Source organism: Nansenia antarctica (assembly GCF_963989245.1).
Source record: "Nansenia antarctica genome assembly, chromosome: 2".
In the NCBI taxonomy this organism is placed as follows: domain Eukaryota; kingdom Metazoa; phylum Chordata; class Actinopteri; order Argentiniformes; family Microstomatidae; genus Nansenia; species Nansenia antarctica.
This window is the reverse complement of record NC_137675.1, coordinates 8,281,789-8,300,676: the sequence shown is the minus strand read 5'-3', so window position 1 is coordinate 8,300,676 and position 18,888 is coordinate 8,281,789. Positions and strand designations below refer to the sequence as shown.

General features: G+C 45.4%; 3 pseudogenes across 3 annotated transcripts; 2 read left to right on the top strand and 1 right to left on the bottom strand.

Annotated features, from left to right (window-relative positions):
- Window positions 1-2,348: 2,348 nt before the first annotated feature.
- LOC308149755 (olfactory receptor 52P1-like) lies at window positions 2,349-3,238 on the bottom strand (annotated as a pseudogene). Its single transcript has 2 exons — window positions 3,219-3,238; window positions 2,349-3,076 (listed from the first exon to the last, which is right to left on the bottom strand). The product of its transcript is annotated as an olfactory receptor 52P1-like (transcript).
- A 616-nt stretch (window positions 3,239-3,854) lies between these two features.
- Window positions 3,855-5,500, top strand: LOC308149754 (RNA-binding motif, single-stranded-interacting protein 1-like; annotated as a pseudogene). The gene is made up of 2 exons: window positions 3,855-3,863; window positions 4,432-5,500. The product of its transcript is annotated as an RNA-binding motif, single-stranded-interacting protein 1-like (transcript).
- A 374-nt stretch (window positions 5,501-5,874) lies between these two features.
- Window positions 5,875-6,835, top strand: LOC308149752 (RNA-binding motif, single-stranded-interacting protein 1-like; annotated as a pseudogene). Its single transcript has one exon. The product of its transcript is annotated as an RNA-binding motif, single-stranded-interacting protein 1-like (transcript).
- The last annotated feature ends 12,053 nt before the right edge of the window (window positions 6,836-18,888 follow it).

Sequence of the window (18,888 nt, the reverse complement as noted above, 5' to 3'; positions counted from 1 at the left end):
GCTGACATTTCAACATGGATGTCAGACCACCATCTCAAGCTCAATCTTAACAAGGCCGAGCTCCTCTTAATCCCCGGGAAAGCCTGCCCTCTCCAAGACTTCTCCATCACAGTGGAGAACTCTACTGTAACCCCCTCCCTAACAGCCAAGAACCTTGGAGTGATCCTGGACAACCGACTATCCTGTGCGGAGAACATTGCAGCAACGGCTCGCTCCTGCAGATTCTTCCTTTACAACATCAGAAGGATACGACCATTCCTCACCAGAGAAGCAGCGCAACTCTTGACCCAGGCTCTGGTCATCTCCCGCCTTGATTACTGCAACATACTCCTGGCTGGGCTCCCCGCCTCCGCCATCAGACCTCTGCAGCTCATCCAGAACGCTGCTGCCTGTCTGGTGTTCAACCTCCCCAAATACTCTCATGTCACCCCTCTCCTTCGCACCCTGCACTGGCTCCCGATAGCAGCTCGCATCAGATTCAAGACCCTGGTGCTTGCTTACCAGGGAGCTAAAGGGGCAGCCCCTGCCTACCTGAAGGAAATGGTCACCCCCCAAACTCCAGCCTGTTCACTCCGCTCCTCCACCTCGGCTGGCCGACTGGCCCCACCACCTCTACACCAACACGGCAGTCATGCAGCCCGATCACGTCTCTTCACGACACTGGCTCCCTGCTGGTGGAATGAGCTTCCCACGGCTGTCAGAACTGCAGAGTCACTACCCATCTTCCGTCGTAGACTACCCCTCCTGAGACATCTACTGCCCCCCAGCACTGCGTCTCCTGAAGACACCCGCTTTTCCCCTCTACTGTGTCCCTAAAAACTTCAATTGCCCCCCTTGTACTGTTTCTCTGTTTCTCCAGTGTCTAAATATAAAAAATAAAAATAAACTAGGTTTAGAAGAAGGTGATAGAAGAAGGTGATAGAAGAAGGTTTTTCCTTCTATCAATGGCCCCGGGCCTGAGCTGGATTACTCTTCCTGCTACGACTGGTGGATTGATGATTCACTTGCTTAGTATTCAAATGTATTGATTGTAAGTCGCTTTGGAATAAGGCGTCTGCTAAATGCCAAAAATTTAAATGTCAAATGCAAAAGACATTTAATTTCTGTTGGTGTTATTTTGAGGGTGTAGACAGTGATTCAATGTGTTTTGGCAATCCTTTACAATAACAGGAAAACACTGTAGATTAATACAATACACACTGTATACACCTAGCATAATGAACAACTCAGACATAAGAAAATCAAGATCTTCCACATTTGTTGAAAATTCTCCACACGTTTTATTTATACTCAAACCATGTTCAAGTAGACAGACAGTTTTGAGTGGACAGTTTTGTAAATGTTGTAAGTGTTAGGATGAGTGGAAGTGATAGTTCTCTTCATTTCCTTCCTTTCCTTCACATTTTGTACGGTCTGGTTTTCATTGAGTAACAGCTAATACAATTAAATAAACTCTCACTGCAGACACAGTAGGATATTTATAGCTATCAAGGTTATAGAAAATGATCAGACAGACATCTATGAGGATATCAGGCTAGCAAGGTCAGTATTCTCTTTTAAATCTCTTCTTAAAACTCATGTTTATAGACTAGCCTTTAACTGATACTCTACTTTTTTTTTTGTGCTATATCAATAAAGTGTATTCTATTATTATAAGTATAATTATTATAATGAGTATTTTTTGCATATATTGCTTTGTTAAGATAGCAACATAGAGATGGGATAATAATAATAATATTTTAAGTATTATTATATTAAACGTTGTGGTTGTTGTTGTTGTCGTCGTTGTTATGACCACTATTATTATTATTATTATCATTATCCTATATGTCTAAGCCTACTATGAAAGAAAAACATAAACAAGAGAGTTTTCAGAAACATAGCTTTTTACTTATATTTTTAGCCATAATGTTATCATTGGCCAGAAGGGGAGGCAGCAGCCCGTGGAGGGCTCTGAATCGTCGACCTTCTTTGTCTTCTTGGTCTTCTTGCTTTTCCTTTTGAGCTTAGCCCAGAAAGACAGCTTTGCTTTGGGGGCAGCAGGTGCTGTCATTTCGGGCACAGACTGAGTCTGTCATGTCCATGTTTCCGTGGACATTTTCAAACTAAGAAGAGAATGTCCTGACAGAATTATTATTATCATCATCATCATGAAGTACTTTATTGCAGCATGATACAGTTTATAAATAGGAGTGACTGTCTTTTGTTCTCCAAACATTGAGGAAGGTGAAAGCCGAAAGGCATCTGTTTGGCTGCTGCTGTTATTGTTACATGTAAACAAGTATCAATGATAAAAACAAAACAGACATGAGTCGTTATCTATGCTTTGCACACATCCTTTATTGCAATCAGGATAACAAAGTGTCAACTTTATTGCATTTTAAATATCTAATTAAATGAACTTTTATCTCTTTTGTTCTGATACCGTAAATGACTGGATTCAAAGAAGTAGGAACAAGAAGATACATTAAGCTTGTTAAGACACGCACATCAGGGGGGATAGTACTAACCCTATACCCAGTAAATGCAACCAAAACACTTCCATAGGCAACACAGATGACCATTATATGAGAACTGCAGGTTTGGATGGCTTTTTGGCGTGAATCTCCTGAGGATGACCGAAATATATTGAAAAAAATCAGTATATAAGAAAACGCTATGAAAATACAGTCAATAGTTGGTATACAGAAAGCCACAACCCCTGCTATGTAGTTTCGGAAAACATCACCACATGACACACTAACCACTATTGTATGCTCACAGAAGCAGTGGTAGAGGTTTTGATAAGCAAAATGTGAGCGGTCCAAACAAACCAACCATTGCAACGATAATCATAGTATTTCTAGTAACAAACACAGAAGTAAAAACAAGTGAATTTTTCAGATTCATGTAATCATTGTAGCGTAAAGGGACACAGATGGCTACATAGCGATCTATTGCCATCCCGAGTAAGATTGTGGATTGAAAAGTTCCACAGTAGTGAATGCAAAACATCTGAACGAGACATTCCTCTCGAGAAATAATATTTCTGCTGTGCTGAATAAGAAGCTGAATAACATCCTTGGTAAAAACATAACTGGGAGAGCAATATTAATTAAGAAAATATTAATTCAACTGAAGATACTGCAGGGTGATGTGTTTATAATGATAGTAATTCACATCATTTTCATTGTGATGAGGTAGGACATTTGGACTTTCCTGCTGATCTAAAGCTTTACTGGCTTCTGTTAAACTGCATTTTGAGAGGTGTGGGATCTGTGATGACAATGCTCTCTGTTTGGCAGGATCACAAGGCAATTCCTTGTTTCTGTTGGACTCCCAGGAGGTCTCCTTCACACTTAATTTTTTTTCTCTTGGCAGGGGCCAACATAGGCCCTGTGGTTTCACTCTTGCCCCTCTTTCTCTTCCCAGGGCTGGGTTCAAAGAGGATCTGAACCTTAGTCTTTGAGGGCAAGTTGAGCAAACGAGGCCTTTGTGGGTTGTTAACTGGAGAAAAGTAGTCCTCAAACGCTCCATCATCTTCATTGGGACAGGAAGAAGCATTCACTGAGCCCCTTGAGAGAGCAAAGGACCGTGCGGACAGAGATGCAGAAATACTACAAGCATCTTTATTTGTGGTTGATTTTGATTTACTTTCTATGGGGGACTGCACTGTATGTTTTTTGTTGACTGATGGTAATCCTTTTGAGAGAGCAAAGGACCGTGCGGACAGAGATGCAGAAATACTACAAGCATCTTTATTTGTGGTTGATTTACTTTCTATGGAGGACTGCACTGTATGTTTTTTGTTGACTGATGGTAATCCTTTTGCTTTGTTACTTCTGCTTGATCGTCTTGAGTTTCCTGGAACAGCCATGTCAAAGGTAAACACACTCTTGCTACCATCAGGACTCTCTGAAGAAATTTGTTTCTTGACTCCAGCTCTTTTGATTTTGGTCAACCTTGGCTTTTTGTCTTGTTTTATGCCTTCGTCTTCAGCTGATAAAGCAGGGAAAGGAATTGGATCTAATGATTTTGGTCTCGACACATCACTGCAAGGTGACAACCACTGGTCGTTCTTGTGCAGGGATTTTCCAGGACAGTTGTCACTAGTGTCTTCTTGTTGCTTCTTTCCATCTTTCCTCTTTGAGCAACGCTGAGCACCAACATATGGGTCATCAGAATCCGTATCTGCATGGACAAAATATGAGAATAAGTGAAGTAATATAGGTTAATTCTAACCAGTCATTTTAATCAATCATCAAACTCATCTCCCATTAGGTAAGTATTACAGATTAGACCAAGAACAATCCAAAGCAGAGAATCAACAAAGGATTCCCAAGTCCTTACCCAGCTGGGAGATGTGTGATGGTGTATTCCCAAGAGAAGGCTCGAGTTCAGGTGATAATCTGGACTCTGCCATCTCTGAAGCTGAGAGAATGCATTGATTAGAGTCACAGCAAGCAAACAGATTTCAGCCCCAGCACGGTGAGCAGCAGCAGCAACAGCAGCACCACGGGCTGGGACCAGCTCAGCAAAACCAACCTGTACATCCGCGGGTTGCCCCCGGCAACCACCGACCTGGATCTAGTCAAACTCTGCCAGCCGTATGGCAAGATCGTATCGGCTAAGGCCATCCTTGATAAGACAACAAATAAATGTAAAGGCTATGGGTTTGTGGACTTTGACAGTCCAGCAGCAGCCCTGAAGGCAGTCCATGCCCTGAAGACGAGTGGAATACAAGCTCAGATGGCTAAGCAGCAGGAGCAGGACCCTACCAACCTCTACATCTCCAACCTGCCCCTGTCAGTGGACGAGCAGGAGCTGGAGAGCCTGCTGAGGCCCTTCGGCCAGGTCATCTCCACCCGCGTCCTCAGGGACTACAGTGGGAACAGCAGAGGGGTGGGCTTCGCCAGGATGGAGTCCACAGAGAAGTGCAACGCAGTGATCTCCCACTTCAATGGGAAGTTTATCAAGATGGTGCCAGGAACTTTGGCGCCCCCTGAGCCCCTGCTCTGTAAGTTTGCTGATGGTCAGAGGAAGAGGCACAGTCACAGTCTGTTTGTCCCCAACGGACGGACATGGCCCAGGGAGGCGGAGCTGCGACTGGGTGGGATGACTCTGGCCTATGATCCATCCTCAGCCGCTATGCAGAATGGGTATTACGCGTCTCCGTACACCCTGACTAACAGGATGATGGCTCAGACGGCCATGTCTCCTTATATGTCTCCTGTCTCCTGTCTCCACCTACCAGGTGCAGAATCATTCTTGGATGGCCCATCAGCCTTACATTATGCAACACCCGGCAGCTGTGATGTCGCCCTCTGTGGACCACACCATGTCAATGCAGCCTACCGCCATGATGACACAGCAGATGGGCCATCTCTCACTGGGGAACAGCGGCGCGTACATTCCTGCTAACACAGCCATGCAAGGAGCCTACATCCCCCAGTATTCCCACATGCAGGCACAGGCTTCAGACACATGCAATAGTGAGTCCGTCGAGGTCGCCAGCTTGTAAGGTAACGTCTCTATGACCATATAAGGACAGACAGCAAGGTAACGTCTCTATGACCATAATATTATATTATAAGGACAGAAGACTTCCGACAGGGCCGTTTTGAGCAGCGCCGGTATCTCCACATTGGTGAAAACGCAGAAATATCCATCTCACAGCCCAGCTACCATGTCTGAAGCCAAGTCCACAGAGTCCCTGGGTTCACAGCAGGGTCCAGAGATGGTGGCAGTGAAGTTGGAGGACTGCAGTCAACCACTGGAACATAATGTGTTAGTGAAAGAGGAAGAAGAAGAAATGATGGTGGCTGGAAGAGAGGAAGAGGAGGAAAAAGCTATGATGGTGAAAGAAGAAATAGAAGAGGAAGTGGAGGAGAAAGATTGCCCCCGGCAACCACCGACCTGGATCTAGTCAAACTCTGCCAGCCGTATGGCAAGATCGTATCGGCTAAGGCCATCCTTGATAAGACAACAAATAAATGTAAAGGCTATGGGTTTGTGGACTTTGACAGTCCAGCAGCAGCCCTGAAGGCAGTCCATGCCCTGAAGACGAGTGGAATACAAGCTCAGATGGCTAAGCAGCAGGAGCAGGACCCTACCAACCTCTACATCTCCAACCTGCCCCTGTCAGTGGACGAGCAGGAGCTGGAGAGCCTGCTGAGGCCCTTCGGCCAGGTCATCTCCACCCGCGTCCTCAGGGACTACAGTGGGAACAGCAGAGGGGTGGGCTTCGCCAGGATGGAGTCCACAGAGAAGTGCAACGCAGTGATCTCCCACTTCAATGGGAAGTTTATCAAGATGGTGCCAGGAACTTTGGCGCCCCCTGAGCCCCTGCTCTGTAAGTTTGCTGATGGTCAGAGGAAGAGGCACAGTCACAGTCCGTTTGTCCCCAACGGACGGACATGGCCCAGGGAGGCGGAGCTGCGACTGGGTGGGATGACTCTGGCCTATGATCCATCCTCAGCCGCTATGCAGAATGGGTATTACGCGTCTCCGTACACCCTGACTAACAGGATGATGGCTCAGACGGCCATGTCTCCTTATATGTCTCCTGTCTCCTGTCTCCACCTACCAGGTGCAGAATCATTCTTGGATGGCCCATCAGCCTTACATTATGCAACACCCGGCAGCTGTGATGTCGCCCTCTGTGGACCACACCATGTCAATGCAGCCTACCGCCATGATGACACAGCAGATGGGCCATCTCTCACTGGGGAACAGCGGCGCGTACATTCCTGCTAACACAGCCATGCAAGGAGCCTACATCCCCCAGTATTCCCACATGCAGGCACAGGCTTCAGACACATGCAATAGTGAGTCCGTCGAGGTCGCCAGCTTGTAAGGTAACGTCTCTATGACCATATAAGGACAGACAGCAAGGTAACGTCTCTATGACCATAATATTATATTATAAGGACAGAAGACTTCCGACAGGGCCGTTTTGAGCAGCGCCGGTATCTCCACATTGGTGAAAACGCAGAAATATCCATCTCACAGCCCAGCTACCATGTCTGAAGCCAAGTCCACAGAGTCCCTGGGTTCACAGCAGGGTCCAGAGATGGTGGCAGTGAAGTTGGAGGACTGCAATAACGTATCGTTGGGGGACATGAAAAAAAAAAATCTAGAACAACAAGGCTGCGTTCGTAAATTCGCTGTGGAATCTGATCACTGAGTACACTGGTCTACTTGCACTGGTACCATTGCTTACTGTATGTAGTCGTCTTTGTAGTGGTTTGGGGGAATACTACAGTTTGTCATATGACTGTACAGCACAGTATATAAGACGAGTATATAAGGCAAGTATTTTTGTGCTGGTGGGTGTGGTCCGACCAATTGGGGTGGGCCTGTCTGGGCCAAAAATGCCAGGGCCTAATTTTTGTCCCAGTCCAGCCCTGTTACCGGTTGAGTTGGTTTTGGAGTACTGGCATTATCCTGGCTGGGCAGACTCTTGGTGCTGTGATGTCTAGTTGCTGTCAAATAAGGAATCTCCGCTTTGTCTCTTTGAAGTTGCTGCTGCTGATGTGAATATGATGTTTGCTGGTTGAATTTTCTTTAGGTCTATGGATGCATCTTAGGCCGGCTTTACACCGCAGGTCGTAATGCCTAGTTCCGATTTGGTGCCTTTTAAAGATTTTTTTGAACGCCTGCTGTCATGTCTATGATTGCCACGCCCCTCAGGCCAGTTCATTCTGTGTGCCACGCAGTTCATTCTGTGTGCCACGCCCCTCAGGCCAGGGAATTCTGTAATAAAGCGTGCTGGAGTGAAGACCTGAAGTTCGACGTGTCGTCCCCAGTTATTAACTATTGATTAGATTCTGCAAGGTCTAGTACAGATTCAACATTGGCGACGAGGAGAAACATGCATTTGTAATTACAAGAATCAAGTTTAGCTAGTTAGTATGGAGAAAACCGGGATCCAACATTTCGCATGCTACACAGAGCCAGCCACGCTAGGTCCGAGATGGAAGCGTTGGCTAACTTCGTTCGAGCTATATGCGGACGGAAAAGGGCTCATCTTGGATGACGATTCACATAATACGACAAAGCAAAGGAGACGTGCACTATTACTACATCTAGCTGGACCAGACGTTCAGGATGTTTTTTCAACTTTACCGGACAACGGTGATGCAACGGACTACGTGAAGACGGTCGAGGCTTTGAACGCATACTTCGTGCCCCAAGTCAACACAGCGCTAGCAAGGTACGCGTTTCAAAAGATGCACCAGAAACCAGGTGAGACAGTGCAGCAATTTGCTACACGCCTGAGACAAGCTGTGAGAGACTGTGGATATGGGGGAGATTCTGATAACCAGATACGGGATGCAATTCTAAGCAAAGGAACATCAGAGTATCTGCGTAGGAAGCTTTTGGAAGAGGGTCGTGTATTGACATTAGCAGTCACAATGGAAATAGCTGCTCGTTGTGAGAGCATCGAGGAGCAAATGGCTGACATGTCATGCACAACGACCGGAGCTACATCGGAGACTGTTAACCGAGTTGATCACAATGAAAAAAAGGGATGGCAAAACTGGAACGAGAAAGGTAAACCGAACAGAGACAATAGAAGTGATGGAAAGTGTTACAGATGTGGAAATTCTGATCACATTGGCCGAGATCCAAAATGCCCCGCACGTGGCGTGACATGCCACAAGTGTCAGGGTAAAGATCATTTTGCAAAGGTGTGCCGCACTAAAGGTGAGAAAGTGAAACAGAAAGTTAACAATGTAGAAGAAGAGGAATACTTTGCATTTGCCATTAATGACAATCACATGTCAGAGAGACTAGATTTCTGTGTGGGGGGAGTGAATATGAAAATGCTCATTGACTCTGGCGCAACAATCAATGTGATGGGAGAAAATGTGTGGGAAAATGTGAAAGCAGAACACATTAAGTGTCATTCCTATGTCCCTAAGACAGAGAGGAAATTGTACTCATATTGTTCCAGTGAACCATTAACTGTAGGGTTGCCACCCGTACCTTGAAATACGGAATCGCTCCTTATTTGACAGTTAAAAGATGCGTTCCGTTTTGAACCAATACGGAACGCTGTTTGTTCCGTATTTTCAATCCACCCGCATTGCGTGATTCCTCCAATATATCTTACTGTAGCGCTGGGCAATATCAGTGTTTCCTCTATATGCATTGATTCGTGGCAGCCCGCACTGCAATCGAGACTGATCGCTCTCAACAGGCGCGCAGCGCGAGGCGAAAACAAAACAGTTTTGTGATTGGTCCGAATTTCGCGGGACATTTGGATTTCAGGAAATCGCCTGTCGCCCGTCCCTTTAATCCCGTATCCTAATCGAAAATGCAACATCATCAGCGACGACTGTGGGTTATTGCATTTACTGCTGTTCTCTGGTTCATGTTCTTATACCAGTGCTCAGTATAGAGTATTTTAAATTGGAGTGACTGCAGGAACAGGTGCTCTGTGGAGCTCATGAGGAGCTGCTGATCACTCTCAACTTTGAGCTGTCCTGTTCAGAGTTTTACTCCATTGTTTTGAAAGACAAACAGCTGCTCAGTGCTGCAAGGAGTGATCAGAAGTACACTTGGAAAAAGAAATACACACAGTGAGGAAGAGAGAGAGAGGTGTTAACTGTTTTCACAGGAAAAATAAGTAACACAATGAGGAGAAGAGAGAGAGCTCAACTGCTAAACCCTGTCTACTGCTGCACATGATTGAATGATGACTGTTGAATGTTTTGTAGTTTTATAGTTTCATAAATTATTATTTGCACAACCATTGTTGCACTATATTTGAAAGTGGCAAAGCTTTGTTTAATTGTAAGTTATTGAGTTAAGTTATGGTGCATATACTGTATGCTAATGCTTTTTGTTTAATACATTTTGTATTAAGATACGTTCAGTCAGTGTTAATAAAGCACTTGAAACTTTAAGTATGAATCTAAATGCTTTATTGAAACAATGTTTAACTTATGATTTACTAGCACTGGGGCCCCCACCCCGCCCTTGGGCCCGTGGTGGTCGTGGTCCCGAGGAGCGGGGCCCCTACTGCGAGGGGTGTCCCTTATTTCTCTGACTGAAAGGTGGCAACCCTAATTAACTGTCAAGGGTGCATTTACATGTAATGTGTCAATAGGAAACAAAACTGAACATGCAGAATTCATTGTAATCAGGGGGAAAGGTGAACCATTGCTGGGAAAAGACACAGCGATGAGACTGGGCGTCCTGAGAATAGGTGCCGACATTGCTGCTGTCACAGAGACAAAGCAAACACTCCAACAACAATACCCTGAAGTGTTCAGTGGAGTCGGGAAACTAAAAACAAGACAAGTTAGTCTACACATTAACCCAGAGGTTAAACCAGTAGCCCAGCCACTCAGGCGAATTCCATTTCACCTCCGGGGGGCAGTAGAGTCCAGAATAAAAGAATTGGAGAATTTAGACATTATTGAACCAGTGAATGGGCCCACCCCGTGGGTGAATCCGGTCGTAATTGTCCCAAAACCTGGAAACGATGTCCGACTCTGCCTGGATATGAGACGGGCCAACGAAGCCATAGTGAGGGAACGCTTCCCAATCCCCACTGTGGATGAGCTACTCCAAGGGATGAATGGCTCGACCATATTCAGCAAGTTAGACTTGAAATGGGGCTACCACCAACTCGAACTGACTCCTGAATCGCGTGAGATCACCACGTTCGCTGTGCACAACGGCGTGTACAGGTACAAAAGACTGTTGTTCGGTGTATCATCTGCTAGCGAGCAATACCAGCACGAGATAGCCAATACCTTGGCTGGAATTGAAGGGGTTGAAAACATATCCGATGACGTGATCATACATGCACGTGACCAAGCCATGCACGACAAACGACTGCACGCCGTTATGGCGAGACTCAGAGAAGCAGGATTGACACTAAATCCAGAGAAGTGTCAGTTCAACATGGACAGACTAATTTTCATGGGAATTCTGTTGTCAGAGAAGGGCATTGGTCCAACAGAAGAGAGGGTGCGAGCTGTGACAGAAGCACGGGAGCCAGAGAGCCACACGGAGGTGCGTAGTTTCCTGGGGCTGGTCGGATACAGCAGCAGATTTATCCCTCAGTTTGCTACAATGTCAGAGCCACTGAGACGCCTGACAAGGAAGGACACGCCATTCATATTCGGGCCAGACCAGAAGCAAGCATTCAGTGCTCTTAAAGCAGCGCTCGCCAGAGCGACCACTCTTGCTTATTTCGACAAGGACGCGCCGACGCAGGTAATAGCTGATGATAGGGCAGCTGAGAGACACTGTAAAGCCTGCCACGGATGTCAGATAGTGGCTAGACCTGACCCACCTGAACCGCTGAGACCCACACCGCTACCTGATGGACCCTGGCGGGATGTCGCCATTGACCTACTGGGGCCTCTCCCGTCCAACCACTCCATTTTAGTGGTAGTAGACTATTTCAGCCGGTATTATGAATATGACGTCATGACCACAACCACATCAGAAAAGGTCATAGACAGTCTGGAGTCAATATTCAGTCGACATGGACTGCCAGTCACAATCAAGACTAACAATGGACCCCAGTTCAGATCTGAACAATTTAGACTGTACTGTGAGGAAAACGGCATCACACACATCAAAACCACACCGAAGTACGCTCAGGCCAACGGAGAAGTTGGGCGTCAGAACGCGTCACTGATGAAGAGGATTCGGATTGCTCAATCAGAGGGACTGGATTGGAAAAAGGAACTGAGAAAATATGTGACAATCTACAGGAGCATCGTCCATCCATCCACAGGTAAAAGCCCTGCCGAACTGCTTTTCAACCGAGAGATGAGAGGAAAGCTACCGGAACTGATTGAAGTGAACACAGATCAGGAAGTGTGTGACCGTGACGCTGAGCAGAAGGCAAAGAGTAAGCTGTATGCTGATACACGCAGAGGAGCACAGCAGTCAGAGGTCAGTGTCGGTGACACTGTTCTCCTGAAACAGGACAAAACTGACAAGTTCTCTACCACATTCAACGCGACACCACACAAGATCATCAGTAGGGCCGGAAACAAAGTGGTAGTGGAATCGCCAACAGGAGCACGGTATTCGAGGAACACCACCTTTGTTAAGAGATACGAAGGAAAAGGACTGAAACAAGGGACATTCCAAGAAGAGGAGGACACACAGGAAACTGAGGACACAGAAATCAGAGAGGCAACAGAAGAACACACACACGCCACTGATAATCAGAGTCCACAAGCTGAACATAACTATGACACACGAATACAGACAGGCCGCAAAGGATCAAGCGAACACCCAGTAGACTGTCTGACTATGTTTTGAAGTGAAGAGGATTCTCAATGTGTTAAAAAAAAAAAATTAAAAAAAAAAGAAGAGTTGTACAATGTAATGATACACTGATTTTGAATTTACAGGAAATAATTTGGAAGATACAGTGATTTATAATAATAAGAAAAAAATGTTACCTGATGTTATACCAGCTGACCATTAAGAAGTGTCAAAGGATATTTTGATAATTACTGAAATATGATTTAGTATGCAATTTAGCTACATTAAGGTTAGTATAATCATCAGCTGTGTTTGTTGGTTAGTAAGAGTTTAATGCCAAGAAAAAGGGGGATGTCATGTCTATGATTGCCACGCCCCTCAGGCCAGTTCATTCTGTGTGCCACGCCCCTCAGGCCAGGGAATTCTGTAATAAAGCGTGCTGGAGTGAAGACCTGAAGTTCGACGTGTCGTCCCCAGTTATTAACTATTGATTAGATTCTGCAAGGTCTAGTACAGATTCAACACCTGCTTACACCTACTTTTTCAAATGACCCATATCTGATACCTGTGCTTACACTGGTAACATTTATAACGACCAGCATGCGACCCCGCATGCGTACATCGAAAAACGAAAGTAAACAGACAGCCGGGACTTGCAATGGACGCAAACGAGACAGAAATTATAATCCCTTTATATATTATAATAGTGAAAATGCCACCGCTCATCCATGATCAGACTTTGCTGAGCTGCTGGAACTGAAGTATCAATAGAGTGCAAAATAACAGCATCCGCACACTCAAACATTGTGCAAAAAAACATAGTCTATTGCGAGCTTTCGGTCATAGACCTTCTTCAGGCATATATATTATAATATAAAGCCATTGCTTTCCGAAGTATGTTTAGAGGTCTGCAAGATATTGCACACATTTTAAGGTGGAGAAGAAAGAGCACTTCACTGTTGAAGTGAGTGAAACTCACATCAAACATCATCAAAATGCGAAGTCCGTCGTATTTTCAATGACGTGCAAATCAGAATTGAGCGTTATATGCGACCTGCCTGCTTAGACCGCAGTCGAAATGACACATCAGATTTGTATCTGATTGAGGCCGGCATGATATTGAGGCCTGAATATCATGCCGGCCTCAATCAGATACGAATCTGATGTGTGTGAGTCTTCGCCTTTTGATATCAGATTCAATGTGCCTTTTTACTGCTTACACCTACATGTTACATATCCGATCTGTGCCACATGAGAAAACATTTGAGCAAAAAATCGGAATTGTGTCACTTGTGGTTTCTCGGTTTAAAAAATTGGAAACCGTCCATCCCTAATTCCCTATTTTTAATAAAACTGCTTTCATTTTGTGTCATTTCAGGCCAACAATGATAGAAAGTTGCAAAGCAATTACAATGTCCGATCTGAGGCAGGTATTACCGAAGGCTATCTTTGAAACCTGCTTCTCTGGTGAAGGTTTGTTCATATTCTCAATGATGGTCTCTAACGTTTATACCTTTTACCTTTTTCTATACATTTTTTATACCTACTTTGTGTCTCATTAATGTTGTAGTGATTGGAAGCAATCATTGTTATCTGAATAAAGTGATTATTTGTTAGGGTTAACATTGACATTATAGTTCTGCTGTCTTTCAGTTTCTCTGGATGGCATGTGCTGCAGTCTGTATGAGTTGGTTCCTACTCAGGCTGGCGACACGTCTCTCTCGCTGCTCACCCATGAGCTGAAGGAGAATGATCTGGTGAGATATTTTAGCTCACTGGCAGGTTGAGGACAATTCATTCTCCATGTATCATTTTCATAGTTGCCTTATGCTGTTACATCTTTTAATTCCATCTACTCATTTATTTCTGCAGGCCCTCATTATACAACTGAATGATAGTGGTTTTCTTATACTATTACATTCTTCTCACTTTCTTTCATATGAAGGTAAGACAATACGGTGTATTATTGAGGCATATTGTGGGCAAACATATTTTGGTCAGTAATGGCCTTAATCAAGCCATATTCTGTGTACTGGTTTACATTCAGGACTGTTGATTGCATAATGTACTGAATTTGGTTTATATGCAGACTAGTTTTATTGCTATGGAAATATACTGTAATTGCCTTCACTCCAGATGCTGGGTCCAATAAGCCAGAAGTACTGCAAGGCATGTTTGTATTTCAAGACTCCAGAGCTGTACCAAGAGGTAATACGGTCAAGTGTGATTTCATGATTGTATATTCATATTTTTTTATTAGCCTGTTCCTGAGGAGTAGCACCTCTTTAAAACATTATGTTTTGTAAGTATTCTATTAGATAATTACTCACTTGGTACTTGCATATCTGTCAAATATATTAACTTATCTTATCATTATATATTTTTTGCCACAGAGACCAAGATTTCACGGAAAAAGTCCTCTCTCTCACCAGAAGTAATTCAGGTCCTCCCAGCGTTGAACTATGCAGAAATGGAGGTGGAAAAGTGTCCCCCTGACCAAAGTGGGGAGCTATGTGATCTATTGGAGCAGCATATTCAGAGCTATGCTGCTCTTATACAGCCTGGACTAGCAAGCAGTCCATCCAGGGAGGCAAGCATCTTTCCAGATCAGTATGATGTGCCTGATGCCGTCAAATACCTCTACTCTGCCCCAAAGTGGACTGAGGCGGAATGGCTACGCCTCCAGTCTTACCAGCACCAGCCCGTATCCTTTCAGCTCTCTGTGTCTAGGGCCGTAGAGGTCCTGGCAGCTGGACGAGAGGAGCGAGGAGATGATCCAGATGATGATGTCTACTACTGTCTGTCATCTCCAGAGGGATCCCCAAGAACTCCAGTTAGTTTGTGTCCCGAGGGGCAGCCAGAGGTGGAGGGGCAGCCAGAGAGGGAGGGGCAGCCAGAGGGGGAGTCCCCAGGCGATGCTGACACAGCTGTAGACATTAGTCATAAACCAGATGTGGAAGTAGACAATTTGCATCTGAACAAGGTGCAAGAGGAGGTACTCTCAGATCTTTCCCAGCCTGTGATGTCCACAGAGGGCTTTGCGGTACCTGGGACGACAGTGGCGACCAAACCAGACTGTCTTGCAGAGATAACAAATGTCTCAACTTCACCTACATCAGATGACCTCCCAACAGAGTTAGATGTTTCCAATACTACTACTGAGAGAACTGCAGTAGTTGCTGTGTCTGTGGATGAGAGCCCCAGCATGATCAATGCAGAATCAGCCATTGAGCACTCTGGTTTCCAGACCTCCAGTTTAACACCAGCCAAATTACAGGTGGAAGATGCAAGTTCTCCTAATGGAGAATGTGACAGGACCAACCAGCCCCCTGACCCCCCAGAGGTCAGTCAACCCTGTAAATCTGACTGGAGGAAGCTGCCAAGGCGCCGTCGTGGAAAGTCTAAAAGGGTCAAAGTCAAAGAGAAAGGATCAGATAAGGAAGGAAGTTTGCTTTTACCTCGTGTCCACCGACTGAAGAAGACAAGGGGCTATCATGGGAAGTATACAAAAATCTTGAGGTCTGCAGTGGTCAAAGAGAATGAACCAGATGAGAAGGAAAGTGTGCTTTTAACTCACGTCCTGGTCAAAGAGAATGAACCAGACGAGAAGGAAAGTGTGCTTGTAACTCAGGTCCACCCTCAGAAGAAGAAGACAGAACGGTGGGACTTGAAGGCAATCATCACCAAATGTGGTAGGATCTTTGTCCCGCATGGTTCTGATGTCATTGCTAAGGATAGAGTCTTTGATAGATGTGGCCAGAGCCATAGATCATGAACAGTGTGCTGAAGAAATGATGGTTGAAGCTTCTTTACAAGTCCCCCAGCCCATGGACATGGGAAATGGACCTGACTCTACCATAGAGATGGAAAAAAGAAATGGAACACTTACAAAGACAATGGATGGATTAAACCACCCCCAAAACATACAATTCATAGAGGATATTTCCAAACAGACTATGTTGAAAAAGTCAGATGGCAATAATGATTCACCCATCGAGATGTCAGACACTAAGAACCATTCACCAGAGGTCAACATGGCTCCAGCAGACAGGAAGGCTTCTCATGCATCAGAGCATGGGCAGAAAACAGACAGTGATTATCCTTCCAAAGAAAAACACACAAAAAAGAGTAAATATGTTGCAATATCCCTTAGTAAATTAAAGACAGTTCTTTCAAGAGGGGGAAAGAGGAAACCATCGCCTACAGTTTCGGAAGATCAGATGTTACCATTAGCTACAGCAACCCCAGAGCCGCCACACAAAATAGGCAAGGCTGATACAGGCCTGGAGAAGTTGGAAAGTGTTCAATTGAGTAACTTCAGCATAACCAGCACGGACATGAACAATGGCACTGATGGAGTTGCAGAGACAATGCCATTAGATCCATATCTTGCAAAAGTGTTAGGCCTGGTTCCTAAGGGGTTGCAAAATGAGGCCCAAAAAAATCCTGAAATTGTTTTTCAATTAAGGAAAGAGACTCCAAGCACACTGGACCAGGACAGAACTCAAGCCATGTCAGACGAAATGTCTCAGGCTTTGCCTAGCACACCTTCAACAACCCAGGTCCATCCAGGGAGGCAAGCATCTTTCCAGATCAGTATGATGTGCCTGATGCCGTCAAATACCTCTACTCTGCCCCAAAGCGGACTGAGGCGGAATGGCTACGCCTCCAGTCTTACCAGCACCAGCCCGTATCCTTTCAGCTCTCTGTGTCTAGGGCCGTAGAGGTCCTGGCAGCTGGACGAGAGGAGCGAGGAGATGATCCAGATGATGATGTCTACTACTGTCTGTCATCTCCAGAGGGATCCCCAAGAACTCCAGTTAGTTTGTGTCCCGAGGGGCAGCCAGAGGTGGAGGGGCAGCCAGAGAGGGAGGGGCAGCCAGAGGGGGAGTCCCCAGGCGATGCTGACACAGCTGTAGACATTAGTTATAAACCAGATGTGGAAGTAGACAATTTGCATCTGAACAAGGTGCAAGAGGAGGTACTCTCACATCTTTCCCAGCCTGTGATGTCCACAGAGGGCTTTGCGATACCTGGGACGACAGTGGCGACCAAACCAGACTGTCTTGCAGAGATAACAAATGTCTCAACTTCACCTACATCAGATGACCTCCCAACAGAGTTAGATGTTTCCAATACTACTACTGAGAGAACTGCAGTAGTTGCTGTGTCTGTGGATGAGAGCCCCAGCATGATCAATGCAGAATCAGCCATTGAGCACTCTGGTTTCCAGACCTCCAGTTTAACACCAGCCAAATTACAGGTGGAAGATGCAAGTTCTCCTAATGGAGAATGTGACAGGACCAACCAGCCCCCTGACCCCCCAGAGGTCAGTCAACCCTGTAAATCTGACTGGAGGAAGCTGCCAAGGCGCCGTCGTGGAAAGTCTAAAAGGGTCAAAGTCAAAGAGAAAGGATCAGATAAGGAAGGAAGTTTGCTTTTACCTCGTGTCCACCGACTGAAGAAGACAAGGGGCTATCATGGGAAGTATACAAAAATCTTGAGGTCTGCAGTGGTCAAAGAGAATGAACCAGATGAGAAGGAAAGTGTGCTTTTAACTCAGGTCCTGGTCAAAGAGAATGAACCAGACGAGAAGGAAAGTGTGCTTGTAACTCAGGTCCACCCTCAGAAGAAGAAGACAGAACGGTGGGACTTGAAGGCAATCATCACCAAATGTGGTAGGATCTTTGTCCCGCATGGTTCTGATGTCATTGCTAAGGATAGAGTCTTTGATAGATGTGGCCAGAGCCATAGATCATGAACAGTGTGCTGAAGAAATGATGGTTGAAGCTTCTTTACAAGTCCCCCAGCCCATGGACATGGGAAATGGACCTGACTCTACCATAGAGATGGAAAAAAGAAATGGAACACTTACAAAGACAATGGATGGATTAAACCACCCCCAAAACATACAATTCATAGAGGATATTTCCAAACAGACTATGTTGAAAAAGTCAGATGGCAATAATGATTCACCCATCGAGATGTCAGACACTAAGAACCATTCACCAGAGGTCAACATGGCTCCAGCAGACAGGAAGGCTTCTCATGCATCAGAGCATGGGCAGAAAACAGACAGTGATTATCCTTCCAAAGAAAAACACACAAAAAAGAGTAAATATGTTGCAATATCCCTTAGTAAATTAAAGACAGTTCTTTCAAGAGGGGGAAAGAGGAAACCATCGCCTACAGTTTCGGAAGATCAGATGTTACCATTAGCTACAGCAACCCCAGAGCCGCCACACAAAATAGGCAAGGCTGATACAGGCCTGGAGAAGTTGGAAAGTGTTCAATTGAGTAACTTCAGCATAACCAGCACGGACATGAACAATGGCACTGATGGAGTTGCAGAGACAATGCCATTAGATCCATATCTTGCAAAAGTGTTAGGCCTGGTTCCTAAGGGGTTGCAAAATGAGGCCCAAAAAAATCCTGAAATTGTTTTTCAATTAAGGAAAGAGACTCCAAGCACACTGGACCAGGACAGAACTCAAGCCATGTCAGACGAAATGTCTCAGGCTTTGCCTAGCACACCTTCAACAACCCAGGTCCATCCAGGGAGGCAAGCATCTTTCCAGATCAGTATGATGTGCCTGATGCCGTCAAATACCTCTACTCTGCCCCAAAGCGGACTGAGGCGGAATGGCTACGCCTCCAGTCTTA